Source organism: Benincasa hispida, chromosome 9 (genome assembly GCF_027475165.1).
Source record: "Benincasa hispida cultivar pf3 chromosome 9, pf3_genome.v1.1, whole genome shotgun sequence".
Lineage (NCBI taxonomy): Eukaryota > Viridiplantae > Streptophyta > Magnoliopsida > Cucurbitales > Cucurbitaceae > Benincasa > Benincasa hispida.
In genome coordinates, this window is record NC_143486.1 from 50,519,817 (window position 1) to 50,526,613 (window position 6,797).

Sequence of the window (6,797 nt, forward strand, 5' to 3'; positions counted from 1 at the left end):
ATTAAATTAATTATATCACATATAATTAATTCTCTCAATTAATTTGAACAATTCAAATTAATTCAAAATTGATTCTCATAATTCCCCGTTGACCTATAGAGGAGGACCTCAAATAGTACATGAATAATTAATTAGAGTTTAATTAAATTATTCAACCTTCATTAACTACACTCCACTAAAGACCGATAGTTGTACTCACTATAGATATATTTCTCTGTCCATTGGATATAACCAGTCAATAGTACAATGACCCTTCACAAATTGCTTGTAAATACAACTGGACCAAAATTATCGTTTTACCCCTCTAACTCCTTAAGTACCACTAATCCCTTCTTGGACTTGGAGAACGGGTGGTGTCACATTGCTTTTAAGGGAGTAATTTATCTACTTACCCTGACATTGGGGAAAGAGGCTTATTGAGTCAACGATCTGGCTACTCTCACCCATACAAATCAAAGGACTACCTTCATAGAGAAGAGTTCACAACTCACTCAGGATTCAGGTCATGTCACCTATGGTCATCCTAGTGAAATATAAGAGACTAGTGATTTTGTGGTCCGGTCTTATACAAACTTCTTTGTATAGAATACCCTACTCAAATGCCTCTACATAAATGATTAGAATCAGATCATTTGTAGCACTTTACAACAATTGTAATATCTACAAAGCGGGTCGTACTCGTAGTGTTAGTAGGATAAGGTATCCAGCCTTATCCCATTTAGGTTATCACTTAAACATGACCTACCTGTATGTATGTACATACATGTTTAAGCTACAAATGCTAACCTTGAATGTTATTTTATTGGTTTATGGGTTTAATGATACTAAATTTTAAATAAAACATCTCATATTTTATTAAATAAATAAAATGTTTGTACAATACAATTACAAACTGCATGACGATTTAGGGCATCAACCCCAATAGCCCCAAACTCGGGACTACATCTAGTCTTCTGCAACTGCAGGTTCTACTATGATGAAGATTGTAAAGTTCCAAAAACTTGTGTTACAAAACTCTCCCAAAAGTTCAACATGAACTATTTGATTCTCTATACCACAACTCGGTATTTTGAAATTAACAACAAAAGAGAAATACATTAAAAACCAAGAGAATACACATTAAATTCTCATAATAAATTACTGCCACACACAGATTGGAGGGAAAAAAACTTGAAAGAAAAAAGAAAGTTGCCGCAAGTCATTCACACGATTGATTTTTCTTTACTATTTGATTTCTTATACCACAACTCGATATTTTGGAATTAACAGTGAAAGAGAAACACGCCAAAAACCAAGAGAATACAGCTTAAATTCTCACGATAAATTACTGCCGCGCACATATCGGAGGGAAAAAAAAACTTCAAAGAAAAAAAAAGATTGTCGCAAGTCACCCACACTGCCGATTTTTCTTTTTTTCCTTTGATCGTCTGCCCCTTAAAAAGTTGTCTCGACTATCTTTTTTTCCTCTCAATTAAACACGTATAAATATATATATCATCTGCAACAAACCTAAATAACATTAATAGGCCAAGCCCAATCCAAAACGTCAAAATGCATGCATTCTTTTAGTTTGACTTTGGTCAAAATCAACTTCAATTTACGATCTTTAATTTTGATTTTTGGTGAAAAAACCAATATATATATATATATATATATAAATAATTGTATGCTTCTTCATGGAGTTTTGCCTCCCACTGCAACGAAACTCATCACATCTTGGCAAACTCCAAGACTCAACTCCCACAACAACGGTTATATCTGGTCTTCTTGCAAACTCCAAATTTCAACATAAACCTATAAAATCAACAAAGTGACAAAACAGGAAAAAAAAAACCATAAAAAAATAACTGTAGCTTATCTGTGCTTAATCAGGGGTATGAGCAAGCTACGTGCAACTGTCCCCCAGACATAAAAGACAGTCACGTACTCCCATTTCAGCTAAGTGATACCAACTAACATCTTCTTCAATCTTGAACACTTGTTTTTGAAGAAGACACATTCTGCAAATGGTTTGACTCCTTCCTTCAAAACCTGTTGTCAAGCTGGAGACTTTATCCTTGACCTTAGCAACGGCTAGTCTTCCACTTTAATGCCCTTATTAACTTCTGCGACTTCATCAATTCATTCAATTGTCTGATAATTGGGGGCTCATGATAGCCATCAACTCCCTCTTTCGGGCTTCCCAATTGCTTTTGATTGATGGACCTTGATATGATTGATCAGTGCTGGCTATCATTATTTCTGGCTCAAATGTACCTCTACACCTACCATCTACAATAACTGATATCCATCGTCTCTTTGATCCTTTGACAATACTAAACCGACATCTGTATAGTGTGGAATTTCTGTGGCCAACTGCCACTACCTGGGATCCCGATATGAGTTTACACTGGCGACTGCCAAACTCACACCTGTAACACTCATCATCCAATTTGCCGATAGAGATGAGATTTATCTTCATTCTAGTCACAAACCTGATATCTAGTAGTACTAACTTTTCTCCAAACTCTGTCTTCAGATTAATGTTTCTAATCCTAGTGATCTTTGAAACTCTACCATTCCCCATCCTCACTAGACCACAATGTCCTTATATGAAAGATGTGAATAGACTCCTATATGAAGTTATATGTATAGAAGTTGCACTATCAATTGTCCAATCAGATGAGTGGCTACTTTTTTATGTGTCACTCTTAACACAAGCATAGACATCACTAATTAATTCTTCATCAGTTTCAACTAGATTTATCGTTACTTCTTTAGTTTCAACCAAATTTACCTCTTCTTTTCTTTTCTAATCCTCTTCTAATCTCCTACACTGATTTTTGAAGTGATATTTCTTGCGACAGTAAAAACACTCTATCTCCTTATTCCTATTCTTCCACTTTTATTACTACTACTCGACTCATCGTTTTTAGAGTTCACTTTGCCTTTATCTTTAGTTACCATTAAAGTTGAACCTACAGTGATTCTTTACTACTTTCTTTCCTACGAATTTCTTCAGATATAGCTAAATCATAAATCCTCGAAAACTTTAATGTGTTATCCCCTATTGAATTAGACACTATAGTTTTTATGGTCTCTCAACTATCAGGTAAAGACATCAATAACTGAATAGCATACACATCATCAGTAAACTCTATCTTAACAGATTTTAACTGATTAATTAAAGTGATAACTTCATTAATATAGGAATTTACAGAAGCATCCTCAGGCATTTGCATATTGAAATACTTCTTAAGGAGATAAGCCTTACTATTGGCAGATGGTTTCTCATACCTGTTTGTGAGCGCTTCCATCAACTTTACTACAGTAGTCTCATCGGCTACAAGACTAGCAACGTTCATTGATAGACACATTCTGATGATTGCAACTGCTTCTTCATTCAGGTTTTCTCAATCTTCATCTGAAATCCCTTTCAGTCTCTCTTTTAATGTTTTATATCGTTTCTTGTAAGTCAAGAAATCTTTAACTTGCATCTTCCAGTAACCAAAAATTTTTCCATCAAATTTCATGATTCCCTTGAAACCTCTTGGCTCTGATAATCCCATGACTCCTGAACCAAAAAGCCCTGATACCATTTGTTGGAAATTACCATTTGTTGGAAATTTAAACTTAGATATAAATAAAATGCGAAAACTAAATTATATTTAAAATTTTCACTTCCACAGGTTAGAGCAAAAAAGGTTAACAATCATAAAATTTCCAAAATAATTAAGAGAAGGGAAAAAAGAATAGACACCGAAATATACCGATTCATCCTAAACTCGGAATTACATCTAGTTTTCTGCAACTGCAGATTCTACTATGATGAAGATTGTAAAGTTCCAAAAACTCGGACTACAAAACTCTCTCAAATAGCCTAACACGAATTATTTGATTTCTTGTACCACTAACTCGATATTTTAGAATTAACAATAAAAGAAAAATACATCAAAAATCAAGAGAATACACATTATGCAAACACCAATATATATATTTTAAATCAGTGTGTGCTTTGGTGCGAAAGAATTTACACTCTTTAATTTTGACTTTTGAACACTCTTTAATTTTGACTTTTCGTGGAAAAGCCGATATATATTTTAAATCGTTGTGTGCTTTGGTGGGAAAGAATTCTCGTGTTTCCAATTCTCGTCTCCGTCTCATTTCCCACCCGTCCCGTTAGCCTATTTTTTAATTTAATATAATGATTTATTATTATATTATTATTATTATTATATCAATATTATATTTAAATTTCAAGTTTATTGTTTAGTGGTCAAGATAAAAAAAATAGGTTTGAATTGAACATTTAAATTAGATTATAAATATGAATAATTTGATAGATAATTATTTCTTTCTACTAGAAAATATAAGTAATTTTTCTTTGAATTCAAATTGTCCATGCAGAATTAAATATATAAAAAATGTTAATGAGAAATTTAATTATTTAATTAGCACTTTTCCATAGTAGTGATTTAAATTAATAGATTTTTTTTTCCTTGAGGACCCTGATCTTGTGAATTCTCTATAGGGAATCCTTGCCTTAATCCCCATAGAGAATTTTGTAGGGATAGAGAACGAAATGTGGCTTCCTTATCCCTATCCCGTCTCCACCCTATGGACATCTCTACACACAAGAGATGATACTTAATTCTAAAAATATAGTGTTTATCTCAACAAAGTGGGTTCAAAATCATGGTCTAAAACTCGTTGCCTGAGTGAGATTCTTAATAATTTTGAACAAAAGTAGTGAGTCTTGTGGATGAATCCTCATGTTGGACAAAAAAGTGCTTGGAGCAGGAAGCAAGTAATAACTCTATCAAACTCACTTGTAGAGAGTAGATCTTTATTTGAGGAGAGGAGATTAATGGTGCGACAGATGTTTAACACCAAGTGCATTCAACAAAAACAATATGTCGTTATGCTTTATCTGGCTTTGGTTTAGGCCTTGATAAGAGAAAGTTCTCATAGGCAGCTGAGAGTGGACGGATGAGGGGACTCAAAGTAGTACTTTGTTCGAAGGGAGGATTGTTAGTGGAGTACAAATAAAGCTTCATATTGGTTAGGAAGGAGTGATTATGGATATACAAGTAAGAGTACAATCATTTTCATTGATATGTGGCCTTTTAGATAGTACTAAAAGCAAAACCAGAGGGTTTATGTCTATAATGGACATATAACATACAATTATAGAAATAGGTAGAGGTATGTTGTCATTTATCGTTGTTATTGTTAGAGGATTAACATATAACAACTTTGCATCTCTAGAACTTGGGAGAAATGATCTTTATAAAATGGATTTTGGAAAAATGAGTTTATAAAATAAGTTGCTTGAGGACAAACCATTGGCTACCAACTTTTGGAAAAATGAATTTTGAGTGTTTAATGGTTAATCTCTCCTTAATTTGTATGAAAAACTCTGGTCATTACTTCTGGCGACCGCCTGCGGGCCAACTTTGGCCACCACCTCCAGTCAACTTCTGACCACCACCTCTGGCGGTCGAGGCCAACTTCATGCGACTACACTGGACAACTTCCGACCACCACTTCCAATGATTGCCAAGGGCAAACTCCAATGACTGCGATGAAAAATTCCTCTATAGTAATTTAACATTGATAAAAATACTTTTAGTTGATAACAACCAAACAAACTTGAGAGTTGCCAAACATATGTGTATTTTTATTTTAAGAAGTTTTTATCAAAAAAAGGTTTAAATGAAAATGAATTTTTAAAAAACATTTTTTCTCCAAATCATTCTAAAGGGACCCTAAATAATTATTCTAAACAACTTCTTACTCTTTCTAAAAGATGATGTTCTTATGCATTCTCAAGTAGCACAAGTGAGAAAGTTTTCGAACAAACTAGAATCTCAGGTAACTTCTAGATCATGGAAGTGCTTCTATTTTTTTTTTTTTTTTTTTTTTTTTTAATTTTTTTAAATTATTATTAATTTCAAAATACCAATTATTGAAGGAGTATTCCCTCTTGCATTTTCCATTCTTCCAAATGGGTTGTAGTAGTGTGTAAAAATGGAGATGATAATAAAATAAAACATATTTTGAAAATAAACTTTGTTGAAGATGAAAGAGAGGACTCTTTTGGAATAGAATTTACTTTTAGAGAGGGAGGAAACTCTTATATATTGGTTGTGAAAATGACCACCATCTATTCTTTTACCACATGAGTGGCAAGATTCCATTCATCCTTTGTCCCCACAAGTATATATGTTGGACAATTTCATTCACTCACAATTTCTCCATCTTTGTTACAATTTAAAACAATCTTCTTTTCCTTCATCCATTTTTCTTTGAAATATAGCTAAATGTATAATTTCATTTTTTTTTTTATTTTCAATCTTTTATGACTTTTGATTTCATCTTATACTTGTTACAACATTTTTTTAAGGAAAAGATACATTCTTTTCTCTAAGTTTTTTAGAAAAAAGAATATTTATAGTCCCTAGATATTGGATCTAATTTCTAGGAGTGAACATAAAGATACCAAAAATCGATTCGACCGATCAAAACTAATCGAATTGAAGTTGATTGATCGGTGGTAGGACTTGGTCGGTCGGTTTTCGATTTTCATATAAAAAATTTTGGAAAACCGACAGACAGACAAATATATATATATATAAATATATATTTTTTAATTTTTTTCTAAAAAATAAGTATAAAAGTAAGTTCATTACTATTAATGCAAGCCCCAAGTCTATTGCCTTAGTATTTTTTTTATTATTTTCTTTTTTACGTTGTCTAAATTCCAAACCTACTACATGATTGATTCAATGTTTTCATAAAGAAATGATTGATTTAAA